We start from the raw sequence: 21,060 nt of genomic DNA, 5'->3' as shown, positions 1-21,060 counted from the left end.
TCCACCAAACGCCTTCTGGAGCACAACAGTCTTACATTCACTCCTGAATATAGCAAGCAAAGGAAGCTGCCGAACCCCTTCCATTCCAGAGGAATGGAGCTATCCGTGAGAATGCCCAAGGGCTACATATTGCCAAATGGACCATCCTAGATAAGGTCACCAAGGCTGTCTGAGGAATGCAGATGGCACATGGGAGTATACCTGGTGGAGATACAGTCTGAAAAGTATGAGAGTCCCAGGTAGGGATGCCAGCCTCCAGGCAGGACCTGGAGATCCTCCGGAATTACCGCTCATCTCGAGACTTAACAGAGATCAGTTCCTGTGGAGAAAAAGGATGCTTTGGAGGGTGGACTCTATGGCATTGTACCCCACTGAGGTCCCTGCCCTCCCCAGGCTCCATCCCTAAATTTCCAGGAGTTTCCCAATCTGGATCTGGCAACCCCACCCCCCACCTATGGCCAGTGGGGACCGAGCAAACCTAGACCCAGGCAGTGTTCCCTCTAAGCTGAGTTAGTGTGAGCTAGCTCACAGTTTTTTTAGCCTCCGGCTCACCCATTTTTGTTTTAGCTCAGGAAGGAGGGCTCCAGACCAGACTAACATATGCTCACTCACAATTTTAATGCCAGGAGCTCAGAAAGTAGAATTTTTGCTCACAAGACTCCACAGCTTAGAGGGAACATTGGCAGGCCATGAAAAGCTTTGCGTAAGCTACGGTTTAGAGCCTCAGATTATAAAAGGCCTCGGAATACAAAAAAATTAATTAATTACTTTTTTGGGGTGTGTGGATAACACTGTGGGGTCTCTTAAACGTGACACAGCTCAGGGGCTCAGCATTTCTTGCTCTGGCCTGAGATCTGATAACTGTGCCCACAAACCGCACCAGCTCTCCAATAGCGACAGAAGGGACGATGCCTCCGGAAACACCTCATACTAGTAGGGTTGCCAGATGCCCGGTGTTGTGTATTAACTTGTATGAGAGCATGAGTTTGGAATGTTATCCAAAATCCACCAATCAGAGAAGTGGAAAGTATGGAGGGAAGCCTAACGATTGGTCTTTATTCTGTAAATACCATTGGTTGTTATCTGACATGTGGGCGTGGTTCTCTAAGCCCGGACAGTTTAAAAAGGAGCCTGTTGCTCCAGTCTTTTGTCTTCGTTCTTAATCTCTAATAACGCTGAATCACTGTTTGTTCAAAGCTGCGTTGAGTCTCATACTTAACACCCGGTGCTGGTGGAAGGACCCCCGCCAGTGCTCAGTGAAGCAGCAGAAGGGAAATTGGGGGGGGGGGGGCGCATCGTCGGCGTCACATGATTCTGCAAGGAATGCAGAAGTGATGTGGTTACATTAGGCGATGCTCCAGGAATTTCCCTAATCTATATGGTTTTTTCCCCATAATGTTTTGGGGAAACCCTAGCCTAGAGCATCACGTGACACAGTGACTTCACTTTCAGTTCTGCAGCTGGAGGCTCAGCATGGAAGGCCCTGGTTCGTGCCTGGATGGGAGGCCACCCAGGAAATCCATGGCTGCTACGCAGAGGCAGGCAAAGGCGAAGCACCTCTGAACGTCTCTTGCCTTGAAAACCCTACGGGGTCTCCATAAGTCAGTTGTAGGGCTGCCAAGTCCCCCCGGGGGGTGGAAAAACCCCCGCCCCAGAGGCCCGTTCCCCGATGCTGGGGAATCAGGCCCCGGGGGGAACCCCGCCCCGGCGTACGCGTCACAGGGAAGTGACATTATGACGCCGGGCACGCTGGGGGCGGGGCCACGACCATACAAGGGAAAACTCTATGGTTTTCCCTTATATGGTTGTGGCCCCGCCCCCAGCGTGCCCGGCGTCATAACGTCACTTCCCTGTGACGTGCATGCGGCGCGCGCACCGGGATCCACCCGGGAGTCCCCCGTCGGCAAGGTAAGTCCCACTTGGCAACCCTAGTCAGTTGTGAGTTTCTACCACCACATATATACTAATTAGGATCGCCAGGTCTGGGTTAGGAAATACCTGGAGCCTGGGGAGGGCGGGGTTTGGGGAGGGGAGGGGCCTCAGCAGGGTACAGTGCCGTAGAGTCCGCCCTCCAAAGCAGCCATTTTCTCTGTCAGCTGGAGATCAGTTGTAAAGGCGGGATATCTCCAGGCCACTGCTCCCTCTAAGCTGTGGAGTCTTGTGAGCAAAAATTCTACTTTGTGAGCTACTGGCATTAAAAGTTGCGAGTGAGCCATTTGGCTGCTACATAAAGTAGTTTGCTTTGGAGCCCCACGCCATTTGAGGGGAAAACAAAGAGTTTTCCCCTCAAATGGCGTGGCCCCGCCCCCAGCGTGCAACGTCACTTCCAGGTGACGCGCACGCGGGGGTGGGGTTTCCCCCGGGCCCGATTTTCGTCGCGTCAAAAATCGGGCCGTCAAAGCAGGGGATTCCCCGCCCCCGGCACCATTTGGGAACCCTAGCTGGCTCACACTAACTCATCTTAGAGGGAACACTGCTCCAGGCCCCACCTGGAGGCTGGCAACCCTAATACTAATAATAAATATGAAACACCTCCCACTGCCATGTGCTTCTGTGCATAGCTTCCTGGCAGAGCTGCTTTCTCCCCCAGTGTGAGCCCCTTAATGGCTTCCCAGATCCATCGCTCAAGGTGTCTGCCTTACCTTGCCTTACGTCGAGGCTGCCCCCACCCCCCGCTCTGTTCCCTGCCACCTCCCAGAGGCCTGCCCCCCAAACTTCCATACCTCAAAGTACGGACTTGTACCCCAGTCTGTATGTCTCCTGGCTCAGCTGTACCTCATGAAACGCCTTTTCCTTTTGAGGGGAATCTCCCTAGTCCCCCTCCCATTTCAGACCAGAATCCCCCCCCTTTCTTCTCTGAGGCATCTCGTCCGTCTCCCCCTTGCGCCAATGTGCCAGATTCCGCTCCAGTTTTAGGGAACCCTACCAGCCCCCCCCCCCCCACTGTGCTGTGTAACCCACTTGAAATTCCAGATTCCATCTCTCCCTCTCCACTCCCAGCTGCCGCTCTCTGAGTCACTTCAGTTAATCCACCAGGAGACGTCTAGACCTGCCGCTGCTCAAATCATTCTGCTGTTAAATTAGTACTTCGTGGTTGATGTTTTACCTGCTGGGGCCTGCAATAAGGCCCTGGGGGGGTAGGCATCTCAAAAAAAGAGACTTGCTTGAGTTCTAACGTTGAGCGAAAACATCTTTCCTCTCATTCTGGAGCATAACAGGCGCTGTTTTCTAAAGTCGTCACTCTTCACGTACAGACTGTTCCTGACTGTAGGGAACACCCCCTTGGAACAGAATTCCCCAAACTCCTGATAGCTCAGGCTTGCTTGTTTTATAAATAACAATTACAGGCGCATTCTTTACATTGTGTCTCAGTAAAGATTTACTTTTCAAACGTGAAAGGATACGAATCGTCTGCACTGAGGGGCATTCCTTCTGCTTCTGACTGCGTCGCGTGTTTCGAACTACAGTCCTGATGGGAGCCCAGAATAGGGTTGCCAGCTTCGGATTGAAAAATACCTGGAGATTTTGTGGGTGGAGCCTAAGGAGGGCAGGGTTTGGGGAGGGGAGGGGCATAAACGGGATACAATGCCATAGAGCTCACCTTCCAAAAGTGGCCATTTTCTCCAGTGAACTGATCTTTGTTGCCTGGAGATCAGTTGTAATCCCAGGAGGTCTCCAGCCACCACCTGGAGGTTGGCATCCCTAGTCCATAATCATGCAGCGTCGCATAACCAGCGTGATGCTGGGTGGGTGCTTCTAGTGCACTTCTGTGCCAAGAGTGACTGAGTCATCCAACTGCTTGCAGTTAGGACACCTGGGGGTCAGTTCCCCTGGAGAAGATGGGGGGCCGACCCTTTGACATCATGTCCCTGCTGTGCTCCCTCCCCTCCCCCAAACCCCAGGCCCAACCCAGGCTCTGCCCCCCATATCTCCAGGAATTCCCCAACTCAGAGTTGGCAACCCTGTTCCACTTGCAGTGCAGGGATGCCCCAACGCAGAGGAAGCTGATTGCAAGAAAACAAGGCAAGAATACAACAGCATGCAGAGATGCAACGAGCTCTGTCTTTTGTTTCATGACAATCTTTTTGATTCTTGATAAAGCCACTGCCCACATTTCCCTTACTTTTCTTTACACTAGGGCTAGGCCTGCCCCCGTCCTTTCCTCTTATGTCATTCATGTTCTACCAGGGGTCATTTCCTGCAGGAGCGCACAGGAGCTGAGCTCCGGCAGTAAAGAGCCCAGGGGGCGGGCACATTCAACAAGCCCGCCCCCCAGCTCCCAGCAGCCCTCAGTCAGAGCAAGAAGCAGCCAGGCAAGCTGCAGAGCCCCCCCCCCAGCCTCCCAGTCCAAAACAGTCCAGTGGCACCTTTAAGACCAAGTTTTATTCAGGTACAAGCTCTCCCTCCTCTGCGAGGACAGATCTGCACATTCCACCCCCCCAATAGCTAGCAATCCAAAACAGTCCAGTGGAGCCTGAGCTGTGGGTGTTGCCTTCTGACACACTTCCAGTGACGTCAGGGGGTGTGGCATAGGCAAATAAGTTATGCTAATGAGTTACGCTAATGAGCTCCAGCACCTCTTTTTCTACAAAATGACCCCTGTCTACAGTCCTAAAGTTGCTTTCCAGTTCATAAATCCTTGTGGTGCTTCAGCCAAAGGAGAAGGAAGGCGCTTCCCTGTAACATTTCTGAGGCTCCAGTAGGGTTGCCAGTGTGACAACTGATCTCCAGATGACCGAGATCAGTTCCCCTGGAGAAAATGGCTGCTTTGGAAGGTAGACTGTATGGCATTATGCCCTGCTGAGGTCCCTCCCCTCCCCAAACCCCACCCTCCACAGGCCCCACCCCCAAAATCTCCAGGTATCCCCCAACCCAAAGTTGGCAACCCGAGGTCCCAGACAGACTAATTGAATGAGGCTTAAAACAATTCTGAGAGGAACAACAATTAAAACGTTCTGTACAGCCGTCTTTAAGCCCTGTTCTACTAGGACTAAGGTCATGCAGTCTTAGGGCACGTCCTCAAACTACCAAACTGTGAAACATAAGGAAATGTCTCTGAATTAGAAATCTTGTGACTACACTTCTCTCTGGGTCTTATGTGCTCAGGTTCAGGAGGCTGGTTGTGCAGTGAACAGACCTACATGTTTGGGGAACTTGCTATACAAGAATTTTTATTTCCCTCTCCCCACTCTTGATGGCAGAGCTCTAGAGGAAAGTGAGGTAACAGGGGCCAGGGATATACATCTGATGGCTGGCATCCAACCACCAACCCTTATTACAGCCCTATTTTAGGATATATTTTTGACTACTTAAAAGCTTAAAAGAAGAAGAAGAGGAGATTGGATTTATCCCCCGCCCTTCACTACCCAAAGGTGTCTCAGAGCGGCCTACAAACTCCTTTCCCTTCCCCTCCCCACAACAGACACCCTGTGAGGTGGGTGGGGCTGAGAGAACTCTTGACAGAAACGGCTCTTTTTCAAGGACAGCTGTGCCAGAGTTATGGCTTGCCCAAGGTCATCCAGCCAGGTGCAAGTGGAGGAGTGGGGAATCAAACCTGGTTCTCCCAGATTAGAGTCCGCACACTTAACCACTACACCAAACTGGAAGTGCCTTCTGTGCTAATTCACTGCCTCCAAAGGACCCCAAGTTGCCTAGCCTTCCCTTGCACTGTTATGAATCTCTATACACACAACTCTGGCCTGGGTTTAATGCTCGGCAGCTTTCCTTGCTTGCAGCCCAAAGCTCTGGTTCCTGAAGGTCCTTTCAAATTTGACCCCGCCCCCTCCTCTGTAGTGTTTACCATTTCTCCAAAGTCCACCACGCATACAGATCTGCATTGCAGATAGGTGGCTCTTTCACTTCTGTGTCCCTAACCAAGATAAGATGAGAGGAACACCAAATGTCCCCTGGCATGATAAAGGGGAGTTTCTTTCTTTCTTGGGAAACCTGTTTCGTCAGATGGCTTGCTGAATGGCCTTTTGTCAACAAAAACTTGTGCGACAACAAAGTCTTTTGTTTCCTTCTTCTGGATTGGGAACCATCCGTCTGTCCCCTGTGGTTATTGAAATGGAAATACCGGCTTCCTGTCACTCACAATGGCCGGCTGGTCCTCCCCCAGCCCGGGAGCGGGGCAAGAAGACTTTCCCCATTGCTGCCCTCCAGCAATTTGTATACAAAAATGGCTTCTGCTGAGGGATGCCAGCTCTGGATTGGGAAATACCGGGGATATTCTGAGGGCGGAGCCTGAGGAGGGGTGGGGCTTGGGGGCACCCTCCAAAGCAGCCATTTTCTCCAGGTGATCTCTGTCACCTGGAGATCAGTTGTAATCTCAGGAGATCTCCAGCCACCACCTGAAGGTTGGCAACCCTATCTGGTAGGGCTCACCTTTGGGAGAGGTGAAGTCAAGGTAAGAATAAGAAAAACAGGAACATCTGGAGAGTTAGGTAGGTGGCTGAGTGGTAGGGTTCCCAAGTACCTACCTACGATCCGGCGGGGGACACATGCTTCCCCGCCGGAAGATTCTCGCTTGGAACACAGGCGCTGCAGTATTCCGTTGCCCAGACGTGACGTAGGCACGTAGCTGGGCGACGCTCTGGTAATGGGACTGGAAACTCGATGGTACCATCAAGTTTCCAGCCCCATCGCTAGAGCGTCGCCCGGCTACGTGCCTACGTCACATCTGGGCGACAGAATAGTGCAGCGCCTGTATTTTACCCGCGGGAATGGTCCCGCAAAGAACTATACATCCCCCGCCAAATTAAGGTAAGTACTTGGGAGCCCTGCTGAGTGGGGAGACCCCAGCACACCCATTACAATGAAGTCTACAGGTCTCCATCTCTCACAGCGGTCTTAAAGGTGCCACTGGACTCAGACCAACACAGCTACCCCACCTGAATCCAATAAGGTTGGCAGCCGTCCAGGGAGAAAATATCCTGTGCCTTTAATAGATTAATGTGTGGAAATAAAGTTGATGATTGCAAGGCATGGGGCTAAATAACATCAGCAGCTTGCAGGTCAGACTGATATGCTGACAGCCAGTGTGGTGCAGCGGTCAGAGTTAGATCTGGGAGCCCCAGTTTTGATCCCCTGCTCTGCTATGGAGGCTTGCTGGGTGACCTTGGGCCAGTCACACCCTCTCACCCTAACCAACCTCACAGGGTTGTTGTGAGGATAAAATTGTGAAGAAGTGAATGATGGAAGACACTTTGGGCCCCCCCACTGGGGAGGAAGCTGGGGTATAAATGAATGCTAATTCAAAATAAATTCTAAAGAAAGAGAGCTAGAGGGACGGGTTTTAAAGCTTACAGCTTTTCTTGCCAGAGTGGCTCCTAGAATCTGAAGAAGTGTGCATGCCCATGAAAGCTTATACCTTGAATAAAACTTTGTTGTTCTTAAAGGCGCCACTAGACTCAAGAGTTTGTTCTGCTGCTTCAGACCAACACGACTACCCTGGATCTATCCTACAAACACTGACTGGCTTGCATTTTCCATGTATATAGAACAACATTCCTATACACTAACCAACTTTCTCCCAATATTTATTTATTTTTTCCACAAACAACAATAAAACAAAAATGTTGGAACATATTATCATATATGGTGGAGATGTGAAAAGATTTGCAAATTTTCAAAAATGGTAAATCAACTAATAGCAAAAATAACTGAAATGGAACTGAAATTGGAGTCAGAAATATGCTTGCTTAATATACTACCAGACGGGATAAAATACAATGACCAATGTTTGATATTATACATACTTACTATCTCTAGAATCCTTATAGCTAAGTGTTGGAAAACTGAGAAACAACCAAGTAGAGAAGAAATAATTATGAAAATTATGGAAATAAAAGAAATGGATAAAGTGAATATGATACTAGCAAGAAAAGATGAAAAAATGTTTCAAATAAGATGGCAAAAAATGAGTAGATGGATGGAAATAAATGTGTAAATGTACACTCCAAAAATTTGTTGTATATGAAAACAGTTTGGTGTGTGTTTTGTTTTGTTTATGTTTATGTTGTTGTTTTTGTTATATTGTTGTTTGTGGAAAAAATAAATAAACATTGGGAGAAATACACTAACCAACTTTCGAAATAATAAAATAAGGCACTAAGCAGCCACTCAGGCGAGGTTTTCCTGGAGGGGAAATGCCCTGCCTTTTTAAAAGAGGCTTAATATGTGAAAATGGACAACTGAAGTTTTTCAGGGCATGGATGTAAATGACATCCCATTAAGCCTCTATTAAAGGGACAGGACTTTTCTCTCTTTATGCAATCGGCAACCCTGTCTCAGACTAATCCACAAGAAAAAGCGTCAGTCCTCATGGGGGGGATTATTGGCCATCCTTAGTTTCTGATTCTGTCCCAGTTAAGTTTTTACACTCACTTCTATAATTTCCAGTCCAAAGAGCCCTTGTGGAAAGTCCAGGGTCAGGATGGCAGCAGAATCTTTATAATCCCCGAAGCCAGGATATCCTGAGTTTGATAACAGCATGATTCACCTCAAGTCCTGGAAATTCACTTCATGCCAACAAAAAAACAGTCTTTGATGGATTCCATCAGCCGCTTCTTTCTGGGAAGAAATTCCATTCCGATATGTTATAATTAGGAGAAAGCGATACCTCTGTGTGTTGGACAGAAGAGTGATTCAGCATTTCCCTATTCCTCCCCTTCCACTTAGTGGTTAGAAATTGCCTCCCGGGAGGTCAAGGCAGCATACATGGTTCTCCCTCCTCCATTTCATCTTCACAACAACCCTATGAGGTAGGTTAGGCTGGCAGGAAATGATCAGCCCAGGGTGATTCAGTAGAAAAGAGCAAGAGTCCAGATGCACCTTAAAGACTAACAAAACTGGTGGCAGGGTGTGAGTTTTTGTGAGTCACTGCAGTGACTCATGAAAGCTCCTACCCTGCCACAGATTTTGTTAGCCTCTGAGGTGCTACGGGACTCTTGCTCTTTTCTACTGCTACAGACAGACTACCACGGTTACCCATCTTGCCCGAAACAGCAGTGATTCTAGAGGGATGGGATAATAGCCTGTTGCAAAATAAGATAAATAAAAACAAGAGTTTTGTACCACCTAAAAGACTAATACGATTTTATTCCAACACAAGCTTTTGAAGATTAGAGGGCCCTTAATCAAAAGCATATAGTGTAACTTCCCCAGCTTTTAGAGAGAGAGAGAGAGAGAGAGAGAGAGAGAGAGAGAGAGAGATCCCATTGGAGATTCAGTTACACATCTTCCAGTGCTCTCTCTGACTCGATTTTGAGGACTCGGCCAAAGCATGTGCTCAACCAGTGACCTATGGGGAGATCTGCACATACCTATGTAAGTCATCACTTTAACCCCAGCCTTAGAGAGAATAATATGAAACTACTTCCCCACACACACACAGATCATGACAGTGTATGGAAAACATTCCAAGCATTAACAAAGGCTATGTACCGTAAAAAAGAGCAAGAGTCCAGGAGCACCTTAAAGACTAACCAAACCTGTGGCCAGGTGTGAGCTTTCCTGAGTCACTGCTCACTTCTTCAGATACCTTTTATAAATAGGACTATATAGGATGATGATGACTTTACAGAAGAAATTTGTTTTTATGTGCGTAGTCATCTGGAGGCTCAAAATGTGTAACTAACTATTCTTTGGGGAGAATAGGCATTCATTGTAGTTGAGTGACAGACTGTATACCGTGACTGTAGATCCTAAGCAGCGCTCCCTCTAAGCTGTGCGCTCATAAATGCAGGAAGCCCCGCTCAGCAGCAGTCTGGAGCCGCGCAGGGTCTTGCACTGCCTATTTAAAGATGACAGCAGTTATGTTCTGCTCAGGATGTAAACTGCTCCACTGTGTATGTGTGTGGGGGGGATTAGAGGGAACATTGATAATAAGTCCAGTCCTTTGCTGTGCTGATGCTAAACATTCTTCTGTGTGGGGCAAGTACTGCACATGGCTAAAGACTCCCTTTACAGTGGGGTCACTATCGTGGAAATAATATATGTGGCAAGGGCTTATTCATCCCAGGCTGCTTCTGTGTGGTTCCAGAAAGCTAGGATGGTACGCAGGGCATGCATGATGGCTGCTGGCATAGAATGAGCATGTCTACTGGACTGTATCCATTTATTTGGCTCTCTGTGCACAGTGGTAATCATGGCTTTCCGGATCAGTACATGTGCATACAGTAAAACCCACATGTGCAGAAGTCACATGGAAAGAGAACTATGCTTGTGGCTAAGATGAGTGTAATAATAACTGTCCTGCGATGCTGTGAATCCTTGACCCAGTGTGGAAAGCATGGCAATTTCTCATTCACAGTTTCCAGTGCATTCATGGGGAACCTGCTGTTAAATAATTTGTAGATTTTCCTAATTCTGGGTGAAATTTTCATACCTACTGAAGCAGCCTCCTCCTTAGTGAAAGCTACTGAAAAGTCAGTTCTCAGTACAGCCTCCCGGAACAAGAAAAAACAGCAAAGCAAAAAACAAAGTACAGTTTGCAGCCAGAGGTGGTCCTGCCAGAAGAAGCGAGAGGTATCTTTGACAATGAATGCTGGCTGCTATTAAGGGCAGAGAAACAGATCTAAGCCTTGGGTATTCTCCCCTGGGGAGTCCCCTTGTACGTCCCATTGAAATAGATAGGCGCTTCTGTGCATTTTAATGGGGAACTTCCCAAGTTTGCTGATAAAGAGGTGTCAAGGCCATGGCTTGAAAGTCTCCCCCCCCCCCTTTTTAAGTTCCAGCTTGATGAAGAGTTCTGAAGAACTGGAAAGCTGGCACAATGTGTTACAGCGTTTTGGTTGACATGAATAAAATGTATCACACCGCACTTGTTCTTAAGGAGCGATTAGCTTGTGTAACTCTGCGTACCTTTGGTTTTCTGCGTTGAAGACCCAAATGCTCCTTTGTAATGTGGGCTTCAGGCCCAGCCGCCTGGCTTTTAACTTTCGTCTTTTAGATGGTAAGCTCCTTGGGAACCTAAAAAGAGCCAGGCTGGATGAGGCCAAAGTTGCATCAAACTCAGCATGCGAGAGGGTCAGCCAGACGCTCTGGGAACTAGACAAGCACAGCACGAAAGCAACAGCATTCACTTGCTGTTGGGCCCCCAGCAGCTGGGGTTTCCAGGGTGCACTGCTTCTAAACATGGAGGTTCCATTCCATTCAGCCCTCCTGGCGAATGGCGAAACAAAACCTCCATTATCGGTGGCCGTCTTTTCTGTGGCTGTGAAAACTCTGTCAAGAAGAGCAGGGGATTAGCAGACAGAAATAACAGGTCCCTATTTTATTCCTCTCTCCCCGATTCGGGTGCTGACCACGCAGCTCCCCTCCTCCTGGCAACGATCCGTGACCAGGGCAAAGGGGAAAGCAGTCTTTGAGAACTGGCTTTCTCTTCCCTCACAAAACAAATCCCTTCTGCAGGTTGCCTTCTGCCCAGACAAAGAGCCAGGGGGGAAAGAGGAGGGGAGATCTAACGTAAGAACATAAGAGACGCCAATGTTGGATCAGGCCAAAGGCCCATCCAGTCCAACACTCTGTGTCACACAGTGACCTGGAGATCCAACTTTCCCTCAGGGTACAAGTGAGCAGTGGCTGAGGAGAGCGCCTACCCTGCCACAAAATGTTGTTAGTCCTTAAGGTGCGACTGGACTCTTGCCCTTTTCGACTGCTCCACAGGCAGACTCCCTTCTCCCTCCCTCCCTCTCCCTCCCTGCCTGCCTACGCCAGCGCCACCAACCCCGAGCGAGGCGAGGGGGGCCTCTCTTGGGAAAGGCGAGGGAGAGAGAAAACCCCGCCTGCCAACAGCTGAGCAAAAAGGCGTGAGTTAATTTCAGAGGCCGGTGGGAAGCCGCGAGGGGGGCGACCGCTCGCCGAGGAAAAGCAGAAAGGGAGGGAGAAGAAGGAAGGCCGGAGGGGGCTTCGCCACTGCCGCCCGAGTCTCCGCCCCGCCAGCGTGCGTGTAGAGGGGAGGGAGGCCGGGTGGGAGAAGGCGAGCTATGCAAATGCTGGATGAGATCAGCCCGGAGCAACTGGCGCTGCAACTTCAGAGCAGGACTCGCTCGCTCACTCTCGTCGGCGGAGCGGAGCGGGACTCGCTCCCGGCTGCTTAATTGGCACCCTCGGCTGGCTCACGCCCGTTCTCAAGTGGATTTACCGAGCCCAGCCGACGCTCCGCAGAGAGCCGGGTGGATTACTGCCGTTTGGATTTTACCGCTTTCCCCGCGTCTGTGATCTGCTGGTGGATTTATCGCGGGTTGGGGGTCGCCGAGGAGGATCTGGGGGAAAGGTAATCGCATACTTTTATGATTTCTTTCTTTTTTGGGGGTTTCTTGCCATCTGGAAGCATGGTGGAAAGTGTCAGCCGCGGTTGCCCTAATCTCAGGAGGCGAAAGGAAGGGGAACGAGCGGGGCTTGTACGTGCCCGGTCGCACCTTGGTTTCAAGCCGCGAGTCACCTGCTGCCCGCTTGCCTGGAGGTGCCAGGCGTGGATTTCTGGGGCGCCCTCTGGACTGCAGTCCTCCGTTTTGAAATGAAGGGGGCGGATCGGGGTTTAATCTGAACGGGCCACGTTCGGCCACAGAACCTGTTTAAGGAGAGGTTTAGCCTGGCAACGGAGAAGAACGTGCCTCTGAGCATGGGCAGAGTGCCTCTGGTTCGCAAGCCGTGTGGCGTTTTACAAAAGGGAAGAGACAGTCCTTTGGCGCGGCAGGTGGCACGCAGAGTGGCAGATCCCCAGAGGAAAGTCCCGGCGTGTGCATGCGGCAAACGGCACACGTAGGAAATAGTCTCTGTGGCGATTTGGTTTTCTCTTTCGCAAGTTTTTCAGATGTTTTAGGCATGCTTTGTTATGCTCTTCTCAGAAAGGAGCCGTAAAGCCACTGTAGATAAATATGTAAATAAAATCTGTTACACGTGATACAGAGTTGCATGCTAATTCTGACCTGACGAAATATACGGGTTTTGCCCTGTCAGCAGCGTCTCCAGGGAATCACAGCTAACACCCCCAACCCCAATTTTATGGCCCCAGCGCCGCCTGATTATTGAAGAAAGCGCTCGGCTCAGTTTTCCCACAATGGGAACCTTATAAAACGGCGATCAGATTTCACCTTTTGTTTCCCTTTTTTCTTATTTCGATTTCGGGCTGTGAGGTTTTCCTCGACAGGAGCATGCCGGCCCAGCATGTGTGAAGTTCCCCTTCGTCCCCCATTTCTCAGCGGTGACGCCAGCTGTTTCCCAAAGGCAGGTGGGGATGTGAGCTTTTGTGTTTCCTGCTTATGTGCAGAGAATGCATTATAACATTCCCGCTAATGCACAGGAGAGGAAGAAACCGTGTTCTGCGGGCTGAAAGTCTAATAAATGCAATATTAATAACAGTGATGAATAACCGCTCCGCGTGTTTAGAGAGAGAACCCCAGTCCCCATATACTTAAAAAAAAAATGCAGTACTTTTAACATAATGCCTGGGGAAAGTAATACTAGTGCTGCTGCATACGGTTGCTGGAAGATTTATTACTTAGATAATGTATGCCAGGCACTTAGGAAAAGCTCTCTGTATACATGTTATATATTTTGATGATTAGCATTATTATTTATCAGACATAATGAACGCAGGCATGAGATCACGATGGAGATTTGTTACCCTGAGGTACTTTTTAAGGAACGGTGTTCTTTAGAAAGTCAATATGGGGTTTAGAGGGTCAAAGGCCATACCTGGGGAGACCTGGGTTCAGATTCCCTGCTTTGCCCCATGATGCCAACTGGGTGACCTTGGGCCAGTCTCAGCCTCACCAACCTGTAGTAAGGATGAAATGGGAAGGGTGAGAACTCCGGATCAGCTCCTTGAAGGAGAAGTCAGATAAAAATGAGACGGGAAAGGTAATAGGACAGGAGTACCCACTTGTGTTTAAAATCTGGGTTATAATTGTTGTCCAGAATCGAAGTAATACAGGATTTTAAAAGCGTTTGGCACATGCTACTTTAAATGGAGCACCTGCTCTGTACTTCCTGTCTTTATTGATTGATGATTGATTTTTAAAAACAATTACATCTCACTGCATCCCATAGAATCAGAGCACCTTCCAGGTTTTTTTTTTAAAAGGCAAACGTAAATGGGGTTTAATAATTAAATACTTTCTGCTATGAGAGGGACCAAATGATTTTTATATCCCACCTTTCTTCCCAAGGGGGACCCAATCATTCTCCGCTCCTCCATTTTTCCCTCACAATAACCCTGTGAGGTAGGGTAGGCTGAGAGAGTGTGACTGGCTCATGGCCACCCAGCAAGCTTCCATGGGGATTCGAACCCATGACCATCATCATCATCATGACCGTGACCATCACCAAGCAAAACATGAAAGTATGAGCAGAGAGGAAAGCTTTCTGTGTTGTGAGGATCCCTAGATGGATTCCCAAAGTCTCTGTTTTCAGAGACTCTGGCTCTGCTGTAGAGCCAGAAAGGGCTTGACTGTTTAGGCAGGAGAGTTTTATTTATTTGTTAGTTTACTTCCTATGTACCCCTTCCTTTGTCCCCAGTGAGATCTGAAAGAAGTATGCATTGTCCTGTCCTCCATTTTAGCCTCACAACAGCCCTGTTAGGTAGTTGAGGCGAAGACGGTATGACTGGCCCAAGGCCACCTAGCTAGCTTCCATGGCAGAGTGGGGATTTGAACCTGGATCTCCCAGATCCTACCCCCACAACTCAAACCACTACTCCACCCTGGCTGTACTCCTGCTTCTTTTAAGGATGTTGCTGGCGGAAGGCGAAAGAGAGAATCAACATGGGGCTATATGACGTTGAGGTTGGCCTTTTCCTATGCGCTGTTTTTCTGACGCTGGCCTAGTATAGTCGTCAGAGTGTTGGACTAGGATCTGGGGGAGACAGGTTCGAATTCTCACACTGCCATGGAATTTTGCTGGGTGAACTTGGACCAGTCACACTCTGTCTCAGCCTAACCTAGGCCCCGGTCACACTGAGCATTAGGCACCCTAGAGAGACGGAAGATAGGTGGATTTTCCGGGCGCGATCTCCCCGCCACATCTGGGAAGCGTAGAGCTCCCGTGGCTCACCTGAGGCTTCACTCTGAAGATGCGCTGTAAAAAACTAGTACCTCCGAGGTACTAGTTTCCGGAAACGGTGGGGCAAGGGAGGGCGTCAGATCACGTTTCTGGTGTTAGCTCGTGGCATCTGGCGCCCGCCCATGTCCCATCGCGAAAACTTTTTTTTTGTCAAGTCTCCATGGGTGCGCACAAGCACCCAACGGCGCATGCAAACACTTGGGTTAAAAAAACCCAACACAACCCCCGCGGCGCCGCTTCTTTGCCGCACCGCAGGAGTGAGGTATGATCGGCACCTCCCCCCAACCACGGGACGTCGGCGGGACGTTTGATCCGGCTGCTGCGCAATAGTTCGCTCCGGGGCAAACAGCCACGCCTCCCCCCCCCCGCGATATCTGGCCCGTGTAACCGGGGCCCTACTACGTCACCCTAACCTACTACCTCAGTCACAAGTCTCTTGTTGTGATGATAAAATGGAGGAGAGGAGACTGATGTAAGTCGCTTTGGCGGTCCCCACTGGGGAGTAAAGTGGGGTATAGAACCTGATAGTAACAGGGCCATTCTCCACAGAGTTAAACTGTTGTAAAGGCCCAGTGGCTTTAATGAACTCAGAGAAATGCAAGTTTGTTTATGATGGCACTGAAAGTCTCCCTCCTATACTGTGGTGTCTGCCCCACAGGGAAAAAAACATACAGGTATTCTTATGGTGCCTTTATGCTTCCCCCCATGTATGATAAACCACAGCTTCAGGAGCAGGGTTGATGGTGGGACTGAGAGCTAGAAAATGGCATAGGAGGTGGCTTATCCCCCCCAGCACCAATCTGAATCTGTTCCTGCTGCAATCTTTGATCTTCATATATATAAAAAAAATATTAGGAGATCCCCTAATCACAGATCACCCAGAGGTCAGGTTTTCTCCTCACCAGAACTTTGCCCCCAAGTTAAATGCCTTTAGTCTCCTGCATAGGAGTGCGCATGACAACCACTCACTTCTATAAAGAGAATGGGGTGGACAGTCCGGGTATCAACAGAGTGGGAACTAAGCCTTGGTTACCCTGGTGATCCCAGCCGCTGAGACTCAAGCCCGATGCTATCTGTGCGTACCCATATCTTCTTCTGCACAGGTGCATCATAAGATCTGTTTCTGGATCATGCTAAAGAAGGGGTAAACAACCGCTGACATGTGGGCCAAACAGGAACATGCCTGGCCACTTTGCTCAGTACTCAAGGTCTGTTCTCTGCCACCCTCCCCCAAGTCATGGGCACTGCCACCGTGGCTCAGCTTGCTCCCTGTGTACCGAGGGCCAGGTAATAGCCTTGTTTTCCCACCATCACCACCTGACCTTTTGTTTGTTGGTACACCAGCGTCTTCGCGGGTAGATGTTGTGGGTTTGGGGGCACTTGGGCCACTTGTAGTAGAGTGTAACACCGCCTAGAGAAGAGGCTTGCTTTCACAGACATAGGCATAGCTGAGAAGCTGAGCTTGTAAAAGGTCGCAGGAACACTTTGAGCTTTTTGCATGTTGCATTAGTGGCAAACCTGTTTGGTGTTGTGTTGGCACTGATCAGTGGACTGTGCTAATTCCTGGCTCTCTGACAAACATACCTGTCTAGTCACACAGCAGATGTGTGTATAGACAACATGGGGTAGGAGAGAAAATGGGTTTGCACGCTGCGTTTTCTTTCAAGATCTAGATCATGCAAACAAAGGCTGTGTGTGTAAAATATGTATGTACGTTGGCTCTGTTTAGAAAACCCAGTGTGCACAGGTGAAGGGGCCAATGTATGTGGTCTTGCTTCCCCATCAGGGCTGGCCTAAGGACTTTTTGCACCCTAGGCGGGCTAGCTCGAGAGCCCCCTGCCTCCGCTGGCCCACCTTCCAAGTCTGTCCCAACCCAACTTGGAGTTCACTTACTGCTGATGTGGCAAGAATTGCATTGGAACCATGAAGTTGATGCCATTTCTGGGTGATGCTGTACGAATCCCTGCAATCTCTATGGTAAAGACCATAGAGATTTGAGGGGTTCCTAGAGTGTTGCCTGGTCAGCCAGCTGGCCTGAGCACTGGAACGGGGGAGGGTTCCCCTGACACTCCCCTCTGGCACCCTAGACAGTAGCCTAAGGCTGCCTGTTTGGTGTAGTGGTTAAGTGTGCAGACTCTAATCTGTGAGAACCAGGTTTGATTCCCCACTTCTCCACATGCAGCTGCTGGTGTGACCTTGGGCAAGCCGTAGTTCTGATAAGAGCTGTTCTTGGAAAAGAGCAGTTTCTGTCAGAGCTCTCTCAGCCCCACCTACCTCACAGGGTGTCTGTTGTGGGGAGGGGAAGGGGAAAGGAGTCTGTAAGCCGCTCTGAGACTCCGAGTGAAGGGCAGAGTATAACTCCAATCTCTTCCTCCTCCTCCTTCTTTTGAGTGGGCATTGATTGTACACAGATTCCGCTGGGTTGCAGACATTTTTTTTCCACATACAAACAGCTGCATTTTGAATCTGATGGGTACTTGTAAAAGATCATTGCTCTTTAAAAAGGTAATACATGAAGCACTTCTGGGTCCTTGACCAAAGTTGGATTGCAGTCCAAATTTTATAACAGAACTATTGGTGCAGGTTCCCTGCCCTGAGGATCTTAAGGTAAAGGTTCCCTTGCTCGAAAGCCAGTCGAATCCGACTCTAGGGTTGCGGTGCTCATCTCCGTTTCAAAGCCAAAGAGCCAGCGCTGTCCGAAGACATTTCCGTGGTCATGTGGCCGGCTTGACTAAACACCAAGGCGCACGGAACGCTGGTACCTTCCCACTGAAGTGGTACCTATTTATCTACTTGCAATTTCTTGCTTTCGAACTGCTAGGTTGGCAGGAGCTGGAACTAGAGACGGAAGCTCACCCCGTCATGCGGCACACTCGGGTCTCGAACTGCTGAACTGCCGTCCTTCCACAGCCTGCAGTTCAGCGTCTTAACCACTTGAGCCACCGCAGCTCCTTGCTTCTCCATCCATCCATCTGAGGATCTTACAATCTATTATTCTATAGGCAGGGGCTGTGGCACACCAAACCATTTTGCTTGGCACCCAGGGCCAGATCTCTGCCCAAGCAACTGAGGGCACAGGCGACAACACAGCTGGGGCCAGCAGTGCAGGGGAAGGCAACAGACATGGCTGACGCCTGTCATCACCTCCCAGCCCTGTACATCTACCGGCCAAGTCCAAGGCTGAGTCCAGCCCCTGGGAGGCCGGCAGCATTTCTGGGGCTTAACTTTTGCCAAGCATGTTCGGTCAAGTTCAACCCTCCTCTGCCCCCTCCCCGTTTTGTTTGCCAACATACCAACATTTTCGTGTTTTTCCCCAGTGCTTGGGCTGGGAAAGTTTCCTGCTCTAGCTGAATCAGCAACTTCCTCAATGGATGCCTGTAGGGAGGTTTGGTGAAGCTGTCTGAAGCTGTGTAAAAGAACCAGGCAGAATGAGATTTACAGTGCCCGACTGATGTAATGTAACCCACCCAGCCACTTCGTCCCAGCCGGGAAGGGAAGCAGGATATAAATAAATAACTGCATGATGCAAGCATCCATGCTTCTTATTAGGGAGCAGTCCTAAGCTTTTCGACTCAGGAGTAAGTGACATTTTACTCCATGGGGCTTAATCCTAAAAGAGTGTTCTTAGGATTGTAGCATTAGTGTGCTGCTTCACTTACTCAAATGGGACAGGACTCAGGCTAAAAGCAAGTATCCAGTGGTGTGTGTTTTCCAGTTAGGGATGCCAGTTGCCTTCTTTGGTGTAGTGGTTAGGAGGGCGGACTCCAATCTGGGAGGACTGGGTTTGATTTCCCACTCCCCCACATGCAGCTGCTGGTGTGACCTTGGGTCAGTCTCAAGTTCTTTCAGGGCAGTCCTCAGAAGAGCTCTCTCAGTCCCACCTACCTCACAAGGTGTCTGTTGTGGGGAGGCACCCATCTCCCCTAGCCCCTTAATACTTTAAAGATGGACAGGGGGGAGGGGGGAGGAAGAAACACAGCCTTAACAAAGTGAGCTGCAAGTCTCTTAAAGTCACCCACCGGAGGTCCGAAGCAGTGTTACCTCTAAGCTGAGTTAGTGTGAGCTAGCTCACAGTTCTTTAGCCTCCGGCTTACACATTTTTGTCTTAGCTGAAGAAGGATGGCTTAGCTGAGTAAACTAATTTATGCAGCAGTCAAATCGCTCGCTCACAACTTTAATGCCAGTAGCTCACAAAGTAGAATTTGCGCTCACAGGACTCCACAGCTTAGAGGGACCATTGGTCCGAAGTTCCCTTCTTCTCTTACCTCTGCTAACCCTCATGAATCCCTCTCCTGCTCTGCGCCCAGTCTCTGATTGGCACGCGGCTCGCCGTGGGAGTGCATGCCATTAATAGTTGTTTTAAAAAATAATTTGAAAGCACTTTCTGGACAAATTCCTGTGGGGCTGTCCCTTTAAGAAAGGGGGCAGAGCCCAGAATAGTTCCATTGTAGCTACAGGCCTGGGCAGATGTCATTTCTGCCATGAAAACTTTGGGAGATGCTGGCCAGTGTCCTGGCACCCCTAATTCCCATCAAGAAACTAGTTCTGGCTACAGAACTCGCCATCCTGAACACCTCCACTCTCCTTTCGTCTTTTCTTTTAAAGGAGCAAGTTTATAGTCCTTTTGGCTGCAAGAGCACACTCTAAAGTGGAGGTCGAGCAGTGCAGCTCTTTGCAACAGCGAAATAATTATAATTTAAAGATCTCAGTGTATGAAAGCTGGATGTTTGGGGAAGCAGCCTAGAATACTCTGAAGGGAGTTAGATGTCAATAGTCTCCCTCCCGTGCCTATAACGTGAATTGGCTCATCAAATGAACCTTTAACAATATCAGAATCAGCCCTGAAGTGAACGAAGAGTGCAGCCTCCGTTTCCAGAGTTTGCCTACCTCTGGCTACCAGATGTCGGGGATTCATAGAAAGGGAGGGTGTCTTCCTACTTATACCCTCCCAGTGAACTCCCCCGAGGCATCTGACTGGCTGTTGTCAGCACAGAAAGTGCTGAGATGGACGTACGATTGGCTTGGCCCAGTTTTTGTGCTCCAGGTGGGAGCCAAAGGCTTGGCAGGAGGGAGGATAGGTCCTGAGTTCTTCCAGTGCAGCTGTGGTGGTGGAAAATGCTGTCAAGTCACAGCCAGTTTATGGCGACCCTGTGGGGGTTTTATGGTAAGAGAGGAACAGAGGTGGTTTGCCATCGCCTGCCTTGGCATAACAACCCTGGACTTGCTTGGTGGTCTCCCATCCGTGTACTAACCAGTGCCTGCCCTGCTTAGCTTCCAAGACCTGACAAGATTAGGGTAGGCTGGGCCATTCGGGTCAGAGCAGAAAGTCTCCTATAGTACGCCTCTCCCTCATGCAGTCTCTTTACTTAAGTAAAGTGGGCTGTCAAGTGACAGCTGACTGATGATGCCGTGAGATTTCATCTCATGAAGTTTTCAAGGAAAAGATGATCAGAGGTGGTTTGCCGCTGCCTTCCTCTGAGAGCCAGTTTGGTGCAGTGGTTAAGTGCGCAGACTCTAATCTGGGAGAACCGGGTTTGATTCCCCACTCCTCCACTTGCAGCTGCTGGTGTGACCCTGGGCAAGCCATAGTATTGTCAGAGCCGTTCTTGAAACAGCAGTCCTCGAAAGAGCTCTCTCAGCCCCGCCTACCTCACAGGGTGTCTGTAGTGGGGAGAGGAAGGGAAAGGAGTTTGTAAGCCACTCTGAGTGAAGGGTGGGGTATAAATCCAGTCTCCTCCTCCTGACCTTGGGCTTCCTTGAAGAAGAAGAGATTTGATTTGTACCATTCCCTTCACTTAGTCTCAGAGCAGCTTATAATTTCCTTCCCTTCCTGTCACCACATCAGACACCCTGTGAGGTAGGTGGGGCTGAGAGAGCGCTGAGAGAACTGCTTGTGAGAGAACAGCTCTGAAAGAACTGGCTTGCCCAAGGTCACACCAGGAGCTGCATGTGAAGGATTTTATTTAACCTTCGATTTATATTTAACCTTCGATT

General features: G+C 49.6%; 1 protein-coding gene across 1 annotated transcript in view; it reads left to right on the top strand.

Moving 5' to 3' along the window:
* Positions 1 to 11,896: 11,896 nt before the first annotated feature.
* The window catches only part of DDR1 (discoidin domain receptor tyrosine kinase 1), a 79,791-nt gene continuing 70,627 nt past the window's right edge, over positions 11,897 to 21,060 (top strand). Inside the window, exon 1 of the mRNA XM_015417343.1 lies at positions 11,897 to 12,277. The gene's annotated coding sequence lies outside the window, so the exon portion shown is untranslated. The remainder of the gene's footprint in view (positions 12,278 to 21,060) is intronic.

The sequence above is a fragment of the Gekko japonicus genome, unplaced genomic scaffold, assembly GCF_001447785.1.
Source record: "Gekko japonicus isolate JY-2015 unplaced genomic scaffold, Gekko_japonicus_V1.1 scaffold2112, whole genome shotgun sequence".
NCBI lineage: Eukaryota > Metazoa > Chordata > Lepidosauria > Squamata > Gekkonidae > Gekko > Gekko japonicus.
The sequence above is the reverse complement of the archived record's forward strand: the minus strand, read 5'-3'. Positions and strand labels throughout refer to the sequence as shown.